We start from the raw sequence: 20,479 nt of genomic DNA on the forward strand, positions 1-20,479 counted from the left end.
GCAGCCTTTTCCCCTGTCAGAGATTAACCCTCTCACTCCCCCTGACCCCCGGTTACAGACACCGGGCAGCCTGTTCCCCTATGGGAGATTAACCCTCTCACTCCCCCCTCTCCCCCGGTTACAGACACCGGACAGCCTGTTCCCCTATGGGAGATTAACCCTCTCACTCCCCCTGTCCCCTGGTTACAGACACCGGGCAGCCTGTTCCCTATCGGAGATTAACCCTCTCACTCCCCCCTCTCCCTGAGTTACAGACACCGGGCAGCCTGTTCCCTATCGGAGATTAACCCTCTCACTCCCCCCTCTCCCCCGGTTACAGACACCGGGCAGCCTGTTCCCTATCGGAGATTAACCCTCTCACTCCCCCTGACCCCCGGTTACAGACACCGGGCAGCCTGTTCCCCTATGGGAGATTAACCCTCTCACTCCCCCTCTCCCCCGGTTACAGACACCGGGCAGCCTGTTCCCCTATGGGAGATTAACCCTCTCACTCCCCCTGTCCCCTGGTTACAGACACCGAGCAGCCTGTTCCCCTGTCAGAGATTAACCCTCTCACTCCCCCTGTCCCCCGGTTACAGACACCGGGCAGCCTGTTCCCCTGTCAGAGATTAACCCTCTCACTCCCCCTGACCCCCGGTTACAGACACCGGGCAGCCTGTTCCCTTGTTGGCAATTAACCCTCTCACTCCCCCTGTCCCCCGGTTACAGACACTGGGCAGCCTGTTCCCCTGTCAGAGATTAACCCTCTCACTCCCCCTGTCCCCCGGTTACAGACACCGGGCAGCCTGTTCCCCTGTCAGAGATTAACCCTCTCACTCCCCCTGACCCCCGGTTACAGACACCGGGCAGCCTGTTCCCCTATGGGAGATTAACCCTCTCACTCCCCCTCTCCCCCGGTTACAGACACCGGGCAGCCTGTTCCCTGTTGGCAATTAACCCTCTCACTCCCCCTGTCCCCCGGTTACAGACACCGGGCAGCCTGTTCCCTGTTGGCAATTAACTCTCTCACTCCCCCTTTCCCCGAGTTACAGACACCGGGCAGCCTGTTCCCTGTTGGCAATTAACCCTCTCACTCCCCCTCTCCCCCGGTTACAGACACCGGGCAGCCTGTTCCCCTGTCAGAGGTTAACCCTCTCACTCCCCCTGACCCCCGGTTACAGACACCGGGCAGCCTGTTCCCTATCGGAGATTAACCCTCTCACTCCCCCTGTCCCCCAGTTACAGACACCGGGCAGCCTGTTCCCTATCGGAGATTAACCCTCTCACTCCCCCTGTCCCCTGGTTACAGACACCGGGCAGCCTGTTCCCTATCGGAGATTAACCCTCTCACTCCCCCTGACCCCCGGTTACAGACACCGGGCAGCCTGTTCCCTATCGGAGATTAACCCTCTCACTCCCCCTCAACCCAGTTACAGACACCAGGCAGCCTGTTCCCTATCGGAGATTAACCCTCTCAATCCCTCTCTCTCACCCGGTTACATACACTAGGCAGCCTGTTCCCTATGGGAGATTAACCCTCTCACTCCCCCTGACCCCCGGTTACAGACACCGGGCAGCCTGTTCCCTATCGGAGATTAACCCTCTCACTCCCCCCTCTCCCCCGGTTACAGACACCGGGCAGCCTGTTCCCTATCGGAGATTAACCCTCTCACTCCCCCTGTCCCCTGGTTACAGACACCGGGCAGCCTGTTCACTATCGGAGATTAACCCTCTCACTCCCCCCTCTCCCTGAGTTACAGACACCGGGCAGCCTGTTCCCTATCGGAGATTAACCCTCTCACTCTCCCTCTCCCTGACTTACAGACACCGGGCAGCCTGTTCCCTATCGGAGATTAACCCTCTCACTCTCCCTCTCCCTGACTTACAGACACCGGGCAGCCTGTTCCCTATCGGAGATTAACCCTCTCACTCCCCCTCTCCCTGAGTTACAGACACCGGGCAGCCTGTTCCCTGTTGGAGATTAACCCTCTCACTCCCCCTCTCCCCCAGTTACAGACACTGGGCTGCCTGTTCCCTGTCGGAGATTAACCCTCTCACTCCGCCTGTCCCCCAGTTACAGACACCGGGCAGCCTGTTCCCTATGGGAGATTAACCCTCTCACTCCCCCTCTCCCCCAGTTACAGACACTGGGCTGCCTGTTCCCTGTCGGAGATTAACCCTCTCACTCCCCCTCTACCCAGGTACAGACACCGGGCAGCCTGTGCCCTGTTGGCAATTAACCCTCTCACTCCCCTGTCCCCCGGTTACAGACACCGAGCAGCCTTTTCCCTGTCGGAGATTAACCCTCTCACTCCCCCTGTCCCCCGGTTACAGACACCGGGCAGCCTGTTCCCTGTCGGAGATTAACCCTCTCACTCCCCCCTCTCCCCCAGTTACAGACACCAGGCAGCCTGTTCCCTATCGGAGATTAACCCTCTCACTCCCCCTCTCTCTCCCCCAGTTACAGACATCGGGCTGCCTGTTCCCTATCGGAGATTAACCCTCTCACTCCCCCTGTCCCCTGGTTACAGACACCAGGCAGCCTGTTCCCCTGTCAGAGATTAACCCTCTCACTCCCCCTGTCCCCTGGTTACAGACACCGGGCAGCCTGTTCCCTATCGGAGATTAACCCTCTCACTCCCCCCTCTCCCTGAGTTACAGACACCGGGCAGCCTGTTCCCTATCGGAGATTAACCCTCTCACTCCCCCTCTCCCCCAGTTACAGACACCGGGCAGCCTGTTCCCTATCGGAGATAAACCCTCTCACTCCCCCTCTCCCCCAGTTACAGACACCAGGCAGCCTGTTCCCTATCGGAGATTAACCCTCTCACTCCCTCTCTCTCCCCCGGTTACATACACTAGGCAGCCTGTTCCCTGTGGGAGATTAACCCTCTCACTCCCCCTGACCCCCCGGTTACAGACACCGGGCAGCCTGTTCCCTATCGGAGATTAACCCTCTCACTCCCCCCTCTCCCCCGGGTTACAGACACCGGGCAGCCTGTTCCCTATCGGAGATTAACCCTCTCACTCCTCCTGTCCCCTGGTTACAGACACCGGGCAGCCTGTTCCCTATCGGAGATTAACCCTCTCACTCCCCCCTCTCCCTGAGTTACAGACACCGGGCAGCCTGTTCCCTATCGGAGATTAACCCTCTCACTCTCCCTCTCCCTGAGTTACAGACACCGGGCAGCCTGTTCCCTATCGGAGATTAACCCTCTCACTCTCCCTCCCTGACTTACAGACACCGGGCAGCCTGTTCCCTATCGGAGATTAACCCTCTCACTCCCCCTCTCCCTGAGTTACAGACACCGGGCAGCCTGTTCCCTGTTGGAGATTAACCCTCTCACTCCCCCTGTCCCTGAGTTACAGACACCGGGCAGCCTGTTCCCCTGTCAGAGATTAACCCTCTCACTCCCCCCTCTACCCCAGTTACAGACACCAGGCAGCCTGTTGCCCATGGAAGATTAACCCCCTAACTCTCCCTCTTCCCCAGTGTCAGATGCCGGGCAGCCTGATCCCTATCGGAGATTAACCCTCTCACTCCCCCTGTCCCCTGGTTACAGACACCGGGCAGCCTGTTCCCAATGGAAGATTAACCCTCTCACTCCCCCTCTACCCAGTTACAGACACCGGGCAGCCTGTTCCCTATCGGAGATTAACCCTCTCACTCCCCCTCTCCCTGAGTTACAGACACCGGGCAGCCTGTTCCCTATCGGAGATTAACCCTCTCACTCCCCCTCTCCCCCAGTTACAGACACCGGGCAGCCTGTTCCCTATCGGAGATTAACCCTCTCACTCCCCCTCTCCCCCAGTTACAGACACCAGGCAGCCTGTTCCCTATCGGAGATTAACCCTCTCACTCCCTCTCTCTCCCCCGGTTACATACACTAGGCAGCCTGTTCCCTGTGGGAGATTAACCCTCTCACTCCCCCTGACCCCCGGTTACAGACACCGGGCAGCCTGTTCCCTATCGGAGATTAACCCTCTCACTCCCCCCTCTCCCCCGGTTACAGACACCGGGCAGCCTGTTCCCTATCGGAGATTAACCCTCTCACTCCTCCTGTCCCCTGGTTACAGACACCGGGCAGCCTGTTCCCTATCGGAGATTAACCCTCTCACTCCCCCCTCTCCCTGAGTTACAGACACCGGGCAGCCTGTTCCCTATCGGAGATTAACCCTCTCACTCTCCCTCTCCCTGAGTACAGACACCGGGCAGCCTGTTCCCTATCGGAGATTAACCCTCTCACTCCCCCTCTCCCTGAGTTACAGACACCGGGCAGCCTGTTCCCTGTTGGAGATTAACCCTCTCACTCCCCCTGTCCCTGAGTTACAGACACCGGGCAGCCTGTTCCCCTGTCAGAGATTAACCCTCTCACTCCCCCCTCTACCCCAGTTACAGACACCAGGCAGCCTGTTGCCCATGGAAGATTAACCCCCTAAATCTCCCTCTTCCCCAGTGTCAGATGCCGGGCAGCCTGATCCCTATCGGAGATTAACCCTCTCACTCCCCCTGTCCCCTGGTTACAGACACCGGGCAGCCTGTTCCCAATGGAAGATTAACCCTCTCACTCCCCCCTCTACCCAGTTACAGACACCGGGCAGCCTGTTCCCTATCGGAGATTAACCCTCTCACTCCCCCTCTCCCTGAGTTACAGACACCGGGCAGCCTGTTCCCTATCGGAGATTAACCCTCTCACTCCCCCTCTCCCTGAGTTACAGACACCGGGCAGCCTGTTCCCTGTTGGCAATTAACCCTCTCACTCCCCCTGTCCCCCGGTTACAGACACCGGGCAGCCTGTTCCCTATGGGAGATTAACCCTCTCACTCCCCCTCTCCCCCAGTTACAGACACTGGGCTGCCTGATCCCTGTCGGAGATTAACCCTCTCACTCCCCCTCTACCCAGTTACAGACACCGGGCAGCCTGTTCCCTGTTGGCAATTAACCCTCTCACTCCCCCTCTCCCCAGTTACAGACACCGGGCAGCCTGTTCCCCTGTCAGAGATTAACCCTCTCACTCCCCCTATCCCCCGGTTACAGACACCGGGCAGCCTGTTCCCTGTTGGCAATTAACCCTCTCACTCCCCCTCTACCCAGTTACACACACCGGGCAGCCTGTTCCCTATCGGAGATTAACCCTCTCACTCCCCCTCTCCCCCGGTTACAGACACCAGGCAGCCTGTTCCCCTGTCAGAGATTAACCCTCTCACTCCCCCTGTCCCCTGGTTACAGACACCGGGCAGCCTGTTCCCTATCGGAGATTAACCCTCTCACTCCCCCTGTCCCCTGGTTACAGACACCGGGCAGCCTGTTCCCCTGTCAGAGATTAACCCTCTCACTCCCCCTGTCCCCCGGTTACAGACACCGGGCAGCCTGTTCCCCTGTCAGAGATTAACCCTCTCACTCCCCCTGACCCCCGGTTACAGACACCGGGCAGCCTGTTCCCTTGTTGGCAATTAACCCTCTCACTCCCCCTGTCCCCCGGTTACAGACACTGGGCAGCCTGTTCCCCTGTCAGAGATTAACCCTCTCACTCCCCCTGTCCCCCGGTTACAGACACCGGGCAGCCTGTTCCCCTGTCAGAGATTAACCCTCTCACTCCCCCTGACCCCCGGTTACAGACACCGGGCAGCCTGTTCCCCTATGGGAGATTAACCCTCTCACTCCCCCTGACCCCCGGTTACAGACACCGGGCAGCCTGTTCCCTTGTTGGCAATTAACCCTCTCACTCCCCCTGTCCCCCGGTTACAGACACCGGGCAGCCTGTTCCCCTGTCAGAGATTAACCCTCTCACTCCCCCTGACCCCCGGTTACAGACACCGGGCAGCCTGTTCCCTGTTGGCAATTAACCCTCTCACTCCCCCTGTCCCTGGTTACAGACACCGGGCAGCCTGTTCCCTGTCGGAGATTAACCCTCTCACTCCCCCTTTCCCGCAGGTACAGACACCGGGCAGACTGTTCCCTATGGGAGATTAACCCTCTCACTCCCCCTCTCCTTGAGTTACAGACACCGGGCAGCCTGTTCCCTGTTGGCAATTAACCCTCTCACTCCACCCCCCCGCCGTCCCCCGGTTACAAACACCGGGCAGCCTGTTCCCTATCGGAGATTAACCCACTCACTCCCCCTCTCCCCCGGTTACAGACACCGGGCAGCCTGTTCCCCTGTCAGAGATTAACCCTCTCACTCCCCCCTCTCCCCCGGTTACAGACACCGGGCAGCCTGTTCCCCTGTCAGAGATTAACCCTCTCACTCCCCCCTCTCCCCCAGTTACAGACACTGGGCAGCCTGTTCCCTGTCAGAGATTAACCCTCTCACTCCCCCTCTCCCCCGGTTACAGACACTGGGCAGCCTGTTCCCTGTCAGAGATTAACCCTCTCACTCCCCCTGTCCCCCAGTTACAGACACTGGGCAGCCTGTTCCCTATCGGAGATTAACCCTCTCACTCCCCCTGTCCCCCAGTTACAGACACTGGGCAGCCTGTTCCCTATCGGAGATTAACCCTCTCACTCCCCCTGTCCCCCAGTTACAGACACTGGGCAGCCTGTTCCCTATCGGAGATTAACCCTCTCACTCCCCCTGTCCCCTGGTTACAGACACCGGGCAGCCTGTTCCCTATCGGAGATTAACCCTCTCACTCCCCCTCTCTCACCCCCAGTTACAGACACCGGGCTGCCTGTTCCCTATCGGAGATTAACCCTCTCACTCCCCCTGTCCCCTGGTTACAGACACCAGGCAGCCTGTTCCCCTGTCAGAGATTAACCCTCTCACTCCCCTCTCCCTGAGTTACAGACACCAGGCAGCCTGTTCCCCTGTCAGAGATTAACCCTCTCACTCCCCCTGTCCCCTGGTTACAGACACCGGGCAGCCTGTTCCCTATCGGAGATTAACCCTCTCACTCCCCCCTCTCCCTGAGTTACAGACACCGGGCAGCCTGTTCCCTATCGGAGATTAACCCTCTCACTCCCCCTCTCCCCCAGTTACAGACACCGGGCAGCCTGTTCCCTATCGGAGATTAACCCTCTCACTCCCCTTCTCCCCCAGTTACAGACACCAGGCAGCCTGTTCCCTATCGGAGATTAACCCTCTCACTCCCTCTCTCTCCCCCGGTTACAGACACCGGGCATCCTGTTCCCTATCGGAGATTAACCCTCTCACTCCCCCCTCTCCCCCGGTTACAGACACCGGGCAGCCTGTTCCCTATCGGAGATTAACCCTCTCACTCCCCCTGTCCCCTGGTTACAGACACCGGGCAGCCTGTTCCCTATCGGAGATTAACCCTCTCACTCCCCCCTCTCCCTGAGTTACAGACACCGGGCAGCCTATTCCCTATCGGAGATTAATCCTCTCACTCTCCCTCTCCCTGAGTTACAGACACCGGGCAGCCTGTTCCCTATCGGAGATTAACCCTCTCACTCTCCCTCTCCCTGACTTACAGACACCGGGCAGCCTGTTCCCTATCGGAGATTAACCCTCTCACTCCCCCTCTCCCTGAGTTACAGACACCGGGCAGCCTGTTCCCTGTTGGAGATTAACCCTCTCACTCCCCCTGTCCCTGAGTTACAGACACCGGGCAGCCTGTTCCCTGTTGGAGATTAACCCTCTCACTCCCCCTGTCCCTGAGTTACAGACACCGGGCAGCCTGTTCCCCTGTCAGAGATTAACCCTCTCACTCCCCCCTCTCCCCCAGTTACAGACACCAGGCAGCCTGTTGCCCATGGAAGATTAACCCCCTAACTCTCCCTCTTCCCCAGTGTCAGATGCCGGGCAGCCTGTTCCCTATCGGAGATTAACCCTCTCACTCCCCCTGTCCCCTGGTTACAGACACCGGGCAGCCTGTTCCCCATGGAAGATTAACCCTCTCACTCCCCCCTCTACCCAGTTACAGACACCGGGCAGCCTGTTCCCTATCGGAGATTAACCCTCTCACTCCCCCTCTCCCTGAGTTACAGACACCGGGCAGCCTGTTCCCTATCGGAGATTAACCCTCTCACTCCCCCTCTCCCTGAGTTACAGACACCGGGCAGCCTGTTCCCTGTTGGCAATTAACCCTCTCACTCCCCCTCTCCCCCGGTTACAGACACCGGGCAGCCTGTTCCCTATCGGAGATTAACCCTCTCACTCCCCCCTCTCCCTGAGTTACAGACACCGGGCAGCCTGTTCCCTATCGGAGATTAACCCTCTCACTCCCCCTCTCCCTGAGTTACAGACACCGGGCAGCCTGTTCCCTATGGGAGATTAACCCTCTCACTCCCCCTCTCCCCCAGTTACAGACACTGGGCTGCCTGTTCCCTGTCGGAGATTAACCCTCTCACTCCCCCTGTCCCCCAGTTACAGACACCGGGCAGCCTGTTCCCTATGGGAGATTAACCCTCTCACTCCCCCTCTCCCCCAGTTACAGACACTGGGCTGCCTGTTCCCTGTCGGAGATTAACCCTCTCACTCCCCCTCTACCCAGTTACAGACACCGGGCAGCCTGTGCCCTGTTGGCAATTAACCCTCTCACTCCCCCTGTCCCCCGGTTACAGACACCGAGCAGCCTGTTCCCTGTCGGAGATTAACCCTCTCACTCCCCCTGTCCCCTGGTTACAGACACCGGGCAGCCTGTTCCCTATCGGAGATTAACCCTCTCACTCCCCCTCTCCCTGAGTTACAGACACCGGGCAGCCTGTTCCCTATTGGAGATTAACCCTCTCACTCCCCCTCTCCCTGAGTTACAGACACCGGGCAGCCTGTTCCCTGTTGGCAATTAACCCTCTCACTCCCCCTCTCCCCCGGTTACAGACACCGGGCAGCCTGTTCCCTATCGGAGATTAACCCTCTCACTCCCCCCTCTCCCTGAGTTACAGACACCGGGCAGCCTGTTCCCTATCGGAGATTAACCCTCTCACTCCCCCTCTCCCTGAGTTACAGACACCGGGCAGCCTGTTCCCTATGGGAGATTAACCCTCTCACTCCCCCTCTCCCCCAGTTACAGACACTGGGCTGCCTGTTCCCTGTCGGAGATTAACCCTCTCACTCCGCCTGTCCCCCAGTTACAGACACCGGGCAGCCTGTTCCCTATGGGAGATTAACCCTCTCACTCCCCCTCTCCCCCAGTTACAGACACTGGGCTGCCTGTTCCCTGTCGGAGATTAACCCTCTCACTCCCCCTCTACCCAGGTACAGACACCGGGCAGCCTGTGCCCTGTTGGCAATTAACCCTCTCACTCCCCCTGTCCCCCGGTTACAGACACCGAGCAGCCTTTTCCCTGTCGGAGATTAACCCTCTCACTCCCCCTGTCCCCCGGTTACAGACACCGGGCAGCCTGTTCCCTGTCGGAGATTAACCCTCTCACTCCCCCCTCTCCCCCAGTTACAGACACCAGGCAGCCTGTTCCCTATCGGAGATTAACCCTCTCACTCCCCCTCTCTCTCCCCCAGTTACAGACACCGGGCTGCCTGTTCCCTATCGGAGATTAACCTTCTCACTCCCCCTGTCCCCTGGTTACAGACACCAGGCAGCCTGTTCCCCTGTCAGAGATTAACCCTCTCACTCCCCCTGTCCCCTGGTTACAGACACCGGGCAGCCTGTTCCCTATCGGAGATTAACCCTCTCACTCCCCCCTCTCCCTGAGTTACAGACACCGGGCAGCCTGTTCCCTATCGGAGATTAACCCTCTCACTCCCCCTCTCCCCCGGTTACAGACACCGGGCAGCCTGTTCCCTATCGGAGATTAACCCTCTCACTCCCCCTCTCCCCCAGTTACAGACACCAGGCAGCCTGTTCCCTATCGGAGATTAACCCTCTCACTCCCTCTCTCTCCCCCGGTTACATACACTAGGCAGCCTGTTCCCTGTGGGAGATTAACCCTCTCACTCCCCCTGACCCCCGGTTACAGACACCGGGCAGCCTGTTCCCTATCGGAGATTAACCCTCTCACTCCCCCCTCTCCCCCGGTTACAGACACCGGGCAGCCTGTTCCCTATCGGAGATTAACCCTCTCACTCCTCCTGTCCCCTGGTTACAGACACCGGGCAGCCTGTTCCCTATCGGAGATTAACCCTCTCACTCCCCCCTCTCCCTGAGTTACAGACACCGGGCAGCCTGTTCCCTATCGGAGATTAACCCTCTCACTCTCCCTCTCCCTGACTTACAGACACCGGGCAGCCTGTTCCCTATCGGAGATTAACCCTCTCACTCCCCCTCTCCCTGAGTTACAGACACCGGGCAGCCTGTTCCCTGTTGGAGATTAACCCTCTCACTCCCCCTGTCCCTGAGTTACAGACACCGGGCAGCCTGTTCCCCTGTCAGAGATTAACCCTCTCACTCCCCCCTCTACCCCAGTTACAGACACCAGGCAGCCTGTTGCCCATGGAAGATTAACCCCCTAACTCTCCCTCTTCCCCAGTGTCAGATGCCGGGCAGCCTGATCCCTATCGGAGATTAACCCTCTCACTCCCCCTGTCCCCTGGTTACAGACACCGGGCAGCCTGTTCCCAATGGAAGATTAACCCTCTCACTCCCCCCTCTACCCAGTTACAGACACCGGGCAGCCTGTTCCCTATCGGAGATTAACCCTCTCACTCCCCCTCTCCCTGAGTTACAGACACCGGGCAGCCTGTTCCCTATCGGAGATTAACCCTCTCACTCCCCCTCTCCCTGAGTTACAGACACCGGGCAGCCTGTTCCCTGTTGGCAATTAACCCTCTCACTCCCCCTGTCCCCCGGTTACAGACACCGGGCAGCCTGTTCCCTATGCGAGATTAACCCTCTCACTCCCCCTCTCCCCCAGTTACAGACACTGGGCTGCCTGTTCCCTGTCGGAGATTAACCCTCTCACTCCCCCTCTACCCAGTTACAGACACCGGGCAGCCTGTGCCCTGTTGGCAATTAACCCTCTCACTCCCCCTGTCCCCCGGTTACAGACATCGAGCAGCCTGTTCCCTGTCGGAGATTAACCCTCTCACTCCCCCTGTCCCCCGGTTACAGACACCGGGCAGCCTGTTCCCTGTCGGAGATTAACCCTCTCACTCCCCCCTCTCCCCCAGTTACAGACACCAGGCAGCCTGTTCCCTATCGGAGATTAACCCTCTCACTCCCCCTCTCTCTCCCCCAGTTACAGACACCGGGCTGCCTGTTCCCTATCGGAGATTAACCCTCTCACTCCCCCTGTCCCCTGGTTACAGACACCAGGCAGCCTGTTCCCTATCGGAGATTAACCCTCTCACTCCCCCTCTCTCTCCCCCAGTTACAGACACCGGGCTGCCTGTTCCCTATCGGAGATTAACCCTCTCACTCCCCCTGTCCCCTGGTTACAGACACCAGGCAGCCTGTTCCCCTGTCAGAGATTAACCCTCTCACTCTCCCTCTCCCTGAGTTACAGACACCAGGCAGCCTGTTCCCCTGTCAGAGATTAACCCTCTCACTCTCCCTGTCCCCCGGTCACAGACACCGGGCAGCCTGTTCCCTATGGGAGATTAATGCTTTCACTCCCCCACTTACAAACTCCCCTATTGGGCAGAGGGGGGGAGGGAAGGGGGGGTTTACCCTCTCTGTCCCCTCTTCTTAATTAAAGATAGCGATCAAGGAATTGTTTCCTATTGGTTTTACTCTGTATCTAACCCCGTGCTGTACCTGTCCTGGGAGTGTTTGATGGGGACAGTGTAGAGAGAGCGTTACTCTGTATCTAACCCCGTGCTGTACCTGTCCTGGGAGTATTTGATGGGGACAGTGTAGAGGGAGCTTTACTCTGTATCTAACCCCGTGCTGTACCTGTCCTGGGAGTGTTTGATGGGGACAGTGTAGAGGGAGCTTTACTCTGTATCTAACCCCGTGCTGTACCTGTCCTGGGAGTATTTGATGGGGACAGTGTAGAGGGAGCTTTACTCTGTATCTAACCCCGTGCTGTACCTGTCCTGGGAGTGTTTGATGGGGACAGTGTAGAGGGAGATTTACTCTGTATCTAACCCCGTGCTGTACCTGTCCTGGGAGTGTTTGATGGGGACAGTGTAGAGGGAGTTTACTCTGTATCTAACCCCGTGCTGTACCCGTCCTGGGAGTGTTTGATGGGGACAATTTGGAGGGAAGTGTCTCGCCCTCAGATTCTGAATGAAATGGAACAAAGGGACAGAAGTAGGCCATTCAGCCCAGCGGATCTGCTCTGCCACTCAGTCAGATTGTGGCTGATCATATACCTGAGCACCGCTTCCCCGCGCTATCTCCCCATCTCTTCACGTCACGATCATCCAGAAACCTATCGATCCCTATCTTGGACACGCTCACGGATTGAGTTTCCCTCTGTGGGGTGGTGGGGGGGTTGGGGTGGGGGGGGGGGGGAGGGGTGGGGGGGAAGAATTCCAGGGATTCTCCACCCTCCGGTTCTGGAAATTCCCCCCTCATCTCAACCTCGAATGGCCTTTCCCCTTGTCCCGAGATGACGTCCCCTGGTTCTGGATTCACCAGCCGGGGGGGGGGGGGGTGGGGGAGTGGGGAAACATCTAATCCACGTCCAGCGTGTGGAGCCCGACCGGAGTTGCCCAAGTTTCGACGAGATCCCCTCTCGGAGTTCTTCAGAGCTCGGGTGAATACTGGCCCAGTCTCCCCCAGCTTCTCCTCCTACGACAGTCCCGCCATCACTGGGATTGTTCTGGGTGAGCCTCCTGTCCGGCAAGTCTATCCCTCCTTAGGTAAGGAAGCCAAAACTGCGCCCTACACCCCCAGGTCCGGTCACACCAAGTCTCGATGCGATTGCAGCAAGACATCTTTACCCCTGTGCTCAAATCCCCCTGGCAGTGAAGGCCAGCGTTCCTTACGCCTTCCCAATCGCTCCCTTGCCCCCTGCAGGCCAAGATTTTTACCAGCTCGTGCGCAAGGACTCCCAGGTCCCTCTGCACTCCTGCTCTTCCCAATCCCCCTCCGCTTCAGCAACGTCCCTCCTCTCTGTGAATACACTCGGTAAATATAACTACAGGAGGTGATGGAGTTGTGGCACTGTCACTGGGCTAGCAATACTCAGGGTAATGTTCCAGGGACCCGGGCTGCAATCCCACCATGCAATAAAAACCTTGATTTTAACGTCTCGCCGATGAAACTATTGTCAATTGTTGTAAAGACCCATCTGGGTCACTAACGTCCTTTTAGGCTTAACATGTGAGGAACGTTTGAGAGACTCTGGGTCTATACGCGATGGAGTTTAGAAGGATGAGGAGGGGGGATCTGACTGAAACTTACAGAATACTGAAAGACCTGGATAGAGTGGGACGTGGGGAAGATGTGTCCATGAGTAGGAGAGACTCGGACCCGAGGGGCACAGCCTCAGAGTAAAGGGAAGACCTTTTAGAACAGAGATGAGGAGAAACGTCTTTAGCCAGAGAGTGGTGAATCGATGGAATTCATGGCCACAGAGGCTGTGGAGGCCGGGTCATTGAGTGTATTTAAGACCGAGATAGATAGGTTCTTGACTGGTCAGGGGGATCAAAGGTTACGGGGAGAAGGCGGGAGAATGGGGTTGAGAAGCTTATCAGCCATGATTGAATGGCGAAGCAGACTCGATGGGCCGAATGGTTTAATTTCTGCTCCTATGTCTTACGGTCTTATCATTGATATATATTGCAAATCGCTGGGGCCCAAGCATTGATCCCTGTGGTAACGCGCTAGGCGAAGCCGGCCACTCACCCCCCCCAAAAAAAAAACCCCATTTATTCCTACTCTCGGTTCCCTGTCTGTTAAAGAATCCTCGATCCTAACCGACATGTGACCGGCCAATCCCAAGTGCTCCACCGTTGTTCACTAGCCTCCTGCGTGGTGCTGTCAGAGTGATCCCAGGCAAATCAATGACAACCTCTGCCCCCGATGCACCATCTCCGCTCCCCTCCATGGGAGACAGTTGTGAGACGCTGGGGCACAGGTCTCCCCACCGTCAGACTGCGGCACACAGGGTGGCCGGACCCGATGCATGGTTACAGGGGGAAAGGGAAAGTACAGACGGGTCTCAGTCTCCCGATTCGAGGTCCGGACCAACGTGGTGGACGAGGAGGGGGCGGGGTGGGGGGGTGGTGTGCTAAAGGAGGGGGTAAAGATCGGCGATTAGCCTGATTGCCATTCCCACATTAACTCACCCCTCCCAACCTCGCACCTGCAAGCTTAAAAAGCGGCAGGGAGCAGATAGAGAGGGGGCACAGCACAGTGCGAAACCAGGGTGTGTGTGTGTGTGAGGGAGTGTTACACAGTCCGATCCCAGGGTGTGTGTGTGAGGGAGTGTTACACAGTCTGATCCCAGGGTGTGTGTGTGTGTGTGTGAGGGAGTGTTACACAGTCCGATCCCAGGGTGCGTGTGTGTGAGGGAGTGTTACACAGTCCGATCCCAGGGTGTGTGTGTGTGAGGGAGTGTTACACAGTCCGATCCCAGGGTGTGTGTGTGAGGGAGTGTTACACAGTCCGACCCCAGGGTGTGTGTGTGTGTGTGAGGGAGTGTTACACAGTCCGATCCCAGGGTGTGTGTGTGTGAGTGGAGTGTTACACAGTCCAATTCCAGGGTGTGTGTGTGTGAGGGAGTGTTACACAGTCCGATCCCAGGCTGTGCGTGATGGAGTGTTACACAGTCCGATCCCAGGGTGTGTGTGTGAGGGAGTGTTACACAGTCCGACCCCAGGGTGTGTGTGTGTGTGTGAGGGAGTGTTACACAGTCCGATCCCAGGGTGTGTGTGTGTGAGGGAGTGTTACACAGTCCAATTCCAAGGTGTATGTGTGTGAGGGAGTGTTACACAGTCCGATCCCAGGGTGAGTGAGGGAGTGTTACACAGTCCGATCCCAGGGTGTGTGTGTGTGTGAGGGAGTGTTACACAGTCCGATCCCAGAGTGTGTGTGTGAGGGAGTGTTACACAGTCCGATCCCAGGGTGAGTGAGGGAGTGTTACACAGTCCGATCCCAGGGTGTGTGTGTTAGGGATTGTTACACGGTCCGATCCCAGGGGATGTGAAGGAATGTTACACAGTCCGATCCCAGGATGCGTGTGAGAGAGTGTTACACAGTCCGATCCCAGGGTGTGTGTGTATGAGGGAGTGTTACACAGTCCGATCCCAGGGTGTGCGTGTGAGGGAGTGTTACACAGTCCGATCCCAGAGTGTGTGCGTGAGGGAGTGTTACACAGTCCGATCCCAAGTAGTGTGTGAGGGAGTGTTACACAGTCCGATCCCAGGTAGTGTGTGAGAGGGAGTGTTACACAGTTCGATCCCAGGGTGTGTGTGTGTGAGGGAGTGTTACACAGTTCGATCACAGGGTGTGCGAGTGAGGAAGTGTTACACAGTCCGATCCCAGGGTCTGTGTGTTAGGGATTGTTACACAGTCCGATCCCAGGGTGTGTGGGGAATGTTACACAGTCCGATCCCAGAGTGTGTGTGTGAGAGGGAGTGTTACACAGTCCGATCCCAGGGTGTGTGTGTGAGGGAGTGTTACACAGTCCGATCCCAGGGTGTATGTGTGGGGGAGTGTTACACAGATCGATCCCAGGGTGTGTGTGTGAGGGAGTGTTACACAGTCCGATCCCAGGGTGTATGTGTGGGGGAGTGTTACACAGATCGATCCCAGAGTGTGTGAGTGAGGGAGTGTTACACAGTCCGATCCCAGGGCGTGTGAGGGAATGTTACACAGTCCGATCCCAGAGTGTGTGTGTGAGAGGGAGTGTTGCACAGTCCGATCCCAGGATGTGTGTGTAAGGGAGTGTTACGCAGTCCGATCCCAGGGCGTGTGAGGGAATGTTACACAGTCTGATCCCAGGGTATGTGTGTGAGGGAGCGTTACACAGTCTGATCCCAGGGTGTGTGTTTGAGGGAGTGTTACACAGTCCGATGCCAGGGTGTGTGTGTGCAGGAGCGTTACACAGTCTGATCCCAGGGTGTATGTGTGAGGGAGTGCTACACGGTCCGATCCCAGGGTGTTTGTGTGAGGTAGTGTTACACAGTCCGATCCCAGGTTGTATGTGTGAGGGAGTGCTACACGGTCCGATCCCAGGGTGTTTGTGTGAGGTAGTGTTACACAGTCCGATCCCAGGGTGTGTGTGTGTGAGGGAGTGTTACACAGTCCGATCCCAGTGTGTGTGTGTGTGAGGGAGTGTTACACAGTCCAATCCCAGGGTGTGTGAGGGAGTGTTACACAGTCCGATCCCAGGTTTTGTGAGGGAGTGTTACACAATCCAATCCCAGGGTTTGTGAGGGAGTGTTACACAGTCCGATCCCAGGGTGTGTGTGTTAGGGATTGTTACACAGTCCGATCCCAGGGTGTGTGAGGGAATGTTACACAGGCCGATCCCAGGGTGTGTGTGCGAGGGGGTGTTACACAGTCCGATCCCAGGTGTGTGTGTGAGGGAGTGTTACACAGTCCGATCTCAGGGAGTGAGATGGAATGTTACAAAGTCCGATCCCAGTGTGTGTGTGTGTGAGGGTGTGTTACATAGTCCGATCCCAGGGTGTGTGTGTGAGCGAGTGTTACACAGTCCGATCCCAGGGTGTGTGTGTGAGGGAGTGTTACAGAGTCCGATCCCAGATGTGTGTGTGAGAGGGAGTGTTACACAGTCCGATCCCAGGGTGTGTGTGTGTGAGGGAGTGTTACACAGTCCGATCCCAGGTCTGTGTGTGAGAGGGAGTGTTACACAGTTCGATCCAAGGGTGTGTGAGTGAGGGAGTGTTACACAGTCCGATCCCAGGCTGTGTGTGATGGAGTGTTACACAGTCCGATCCCAGGGTGTGTGTGTAAGGGAGTGTTACACAGTCCGATCCCAGGGTGTGTGAAGGAATGTTACACAGTCCGATCCCAGGGTGAGAGAGGGAGTGTTACACAGTCCAATCCCAGAGTATGTGTGTGAGAGGGAGTGTTACACAGTCCGATCCCAGGGTGTGTGTGTGAGGGAGTGTTACACAGTCCGATCCCAGGGTGTATGTGTGGGGGAGTGTTACACAGTCCGATCCCAGGAGGTGTGGGGAATGTTACACAGTCCGATCCCAGAGTGTGTGTGTGAGAGGGAGTGTTGCACAGTCCGATCCCAGGATGTGTGTGTAAGGGAGTGTTACACAGTCCGATCCCAGGGTATGTGTGTGAGGGAGTGTTACACAGTCTGATCCCAGGGTGTGTGTGTGAGGGAGTGCTACACAGTCCGATCCCAGGGCGTGTGAGGGAATGTTACACAGTCTGATCCCAGGGTATGTGTGTGAGGGAGCGTTACACAATCTGATCCCAGGGTGTGTGTTTGAGGGAGTGTTACACAGTCCGATCCCAGGGTGTGTGTGTGCGGGAGCGTTACACAGTCTGATCCCAGGGTGTGTGTGTGAGGGAGTGTTACACAGTCCGATCCCAGGTTGTGTGTGTGAGGGAGTGTTACACAGTCCGATCCCAGGGTGTGTGTGTGTGAGGGAGCGTTACACAATCTGATCCCAGGGTGTGTGTTTGAGGGAGTGTTACACAGTCCGATCCCAGGGTGTGTGTGTGCGGGAGCGTTACACAGTCTGATCCCAGGGTGTGTGTGTGAGGGAGTGTTACACAGTCCGATCCCAGGTTGTGTGTGTGAGGGAGTGTTACACAGTCCGATCCCATGGTGTGTGTGCGAGGGAGTGCTACACAGTCCGATCCCAGGGTGTTTGTGTGAGGTAGTGTTACACAGTCCGATCCCAGGGTGTGTGTGTGTGAGGGAGTGTTACACAGTCCGATCCCAGGGTGTGTGTGTGTGAGGTAGTGTTACACAGTCCGATCCCAGGGTGTGTGTGTGTGAGGGAGTGTTACACAGTCCGATCCCAGGGTGTGTGTGTGTGAGGGAGTGTTACACAGTCCGATCCCAGGGTGTGTGTGTGTGAGGGAGTGTTACACAGTCCAATCCCAGGGTGTGTGAGGGACTGTTACACAGTCCGATCCCAGGTTGTGTGAGGGAGTGTTACACAATCCGATCCCAGGGGTTGTGAGGGAATGTTACACCGTCTGATCCCAGTTGTGTGTGTGAGGGAGTGTTACACAGTCCGATCCCAGGGTGTTTGTGTGAGGGACTGCTACACAGTTCGATCACAGGGTGTGTGTGTGAGTGAGTGTTACACAGTCCGATCCCAGGGTGTGTGAGGGAGTGTTACACAGTCTGATCCCAGGGTGTTTGTGTGAGGGACTGCTACACAGTTCGATCACAGGGTGTGTGTGTGAGTGAGTGTTACACAGTCCGATCCCAGGGTGTGTGTGTAAGGGAGTGTTACACAGTCCGATCCCAGGGTGTGTGAAGGAATGTTACACAGTCCGATCCCAGGGTGAGAGAGGGAGTGTTACGCAGTCCGATCCCGGGTGTGTGTGTTAGGGATTGATACACAGTCCAATCCCAGGGTGTGTGAAGGAATGTTACACAGTCCGATCCCAGGTTTTGTGAGGGAGTTTTACACAATCCAATCCCAGAGTGTGTGTGTGAGAGGGAGTGTTACACAGTCCGATCCCAGGGTGTATGTGTGGGGGAGTGTTACACAGATCGATCCCAGAGTGTGTGAGTGAGGGAGTGTTACACAGTCCGATCCCAGGGTGTTTGTGTGAGGGAGTGTTACACAGTCCGATCCCAGGATGCGTGTGTGAGGGAGTGTTATACAGACCAATCCCAGGATGCGTGTGTGAGGGAGTGTTACATAGTCCGATCCCAGGGTGTGTGTGTTAGAGATTGTTACACAGTCCGATCCCAGGTTGTGTGAGGGAATGTTACACAGTCCGATCCCAGGGTGTGTGAGGGAATGTTACAAAGGCCGATCCCAGGGTGTGTGTGCGAGGGGGTGTTACACAGTCCGATCCCAGGTGTGTGTGTGTGAGGGAGTGTTACACAGTCCGATCACAGGGAGTGAGAGGGAATGTTACAAAGTCCGATCCCAGTGTGTGTGTGTGTGTGAAAGAGTGTTACACAGTCCGATCCCAGTGTGTGTGTGTGTGAGGGACTGTTACATAGTCCGATCCCAGAGTGTGTGTGTGTGAGGGTGTGTTACATAGTCCGATCCCAGGGTGTGTGTGTGAGCGAGTGTTACACAGTCCGATCCCAGGGTGTGTGTGTGAGGGAGTGTTACACAGTCCGATCCCAGGGTGTGTGTGTGTGAGGGAGTGTTACATAGTCCGATCCCAGGTCTGTGTGTGAGAGGGAGTGTTACACAGTTCGATCCCAGGCTGTGTGTGAAGGAGTGTTACACAGTCCGATCCCAGGGTGTGTGTGTGAGGGAGTGTTACACAGTCCGATCCCAGGGCGTGTGAGGGAATGTTACACAGTCTGATCCCAGAGTATGTGTTTGAGGGAGCGTTACACAGTCTGATCCCAGGGTGTGTGTTTGAGGGAGTGTTACACAGTCCGATCCCAGGGTGTGTGTGTGCGGGAGCGTTACACAGTCCGATCCCAGGGTGTGTGTGTGAGGGAGTGTTACACAGTCCGATCCCAGGTTGTGTGTGTGAGGGAGTGTTACACAGTCCAATCCCAGGGTGTGTGAGGGACTGTTACACAGTCCGATCCCAGGTTGTGTGAGGGAGTGTTACACAGTCCGATCCCAGGTTTTGTGAGGGAGTGTTACACAATCCAATCCCAGGGTTTGTGAGGGAGTGTTAAACAATCCGATCCCAGGGGTTGTGAGGGAATGTTACACAGTCTGATCCCAGTTGTGTGTGTGAGGAAGTGTTACACAGTCCGATCCCAGGGTGTTTGTGTGAGGGACTGCTACACAGTTCGATCACAGGGTGTGTGTGTGATTGAGTGTTACACAGTCCGATCCCAGGATGCGTGTGTGAGGGAGTGTTACACAGTCCGATCCCAGGATGCGTGTGTGAGGGAGTGTTATACAGACCAATCCCAGGATGCGTGTGTGAGGGAGTGTTACACAGTCCGATCCCAGGATGCGTGTGTGAGGGAGTGTTATACAGACCAATCCCAGGATGCGTGTGTGAGGGAGTGTTACACAGTCCGATCCCAGGGTGTGTGTGTTAGGGATTGTTACACAGTCCGATCCCAGGGTGTGTGAGGGAATGTTACACAGTCCGATCCCAGGGTGTGTGAGGGAGTGTTACACAGTCCGATCCCAGGGTGTGTGAGGGAATGTTACACAGGCCAATCCCAGGGTGTGTGTGCGAGGGGGTGTTACACAGTCCGATCCCAGGTGTGTGTGTGTGAGGGAGTGTTACACAGTCCGATCACAGGGAGTGAGAGGGAATGTTACAAAGTCCGATCCCAGGTGTGTGTGTGTGTGTGAAAGAGTGTTACACAGTCCGATCCCAGTGTGTGTGTGTGTGTGTGTGAGGGACTGTTACATAGTCCGATCCCAGAGTGTGTGTGTGTGTGGGTGTGTTACATAGTCCGATCCCAGGGTGTGTGTGTGAGCGAGTGTTACACAGTCCGATCCCAGGGTGTGTGTGTGAGGGAGTGTTACACAGTCCGATCCCAGGGTGTGTGTGTAAGGGAGTGTTACACAGTCCGATCCCAGGGTGTGTGAAGGAATGTTACACAGTCCGATCCCAGGGTGTGTGTGTGTGAGGGAGTGTTACA

Source organism: Carcharodon carcharias, chromosome 27 (genome assembly GCF_017639515.1).
Source record: "Carcharodon carcharias isolate sCarCar2 chromosome 27, sCarCar2.pri, whole genome shotgun sequence".
Lineage (NCBI taxonomy): Eukaryota > Metazoa > Chordata > Chondrichthyes > Lamniformes > Lamnidae > Carcharodon > Carcharodon carcharias.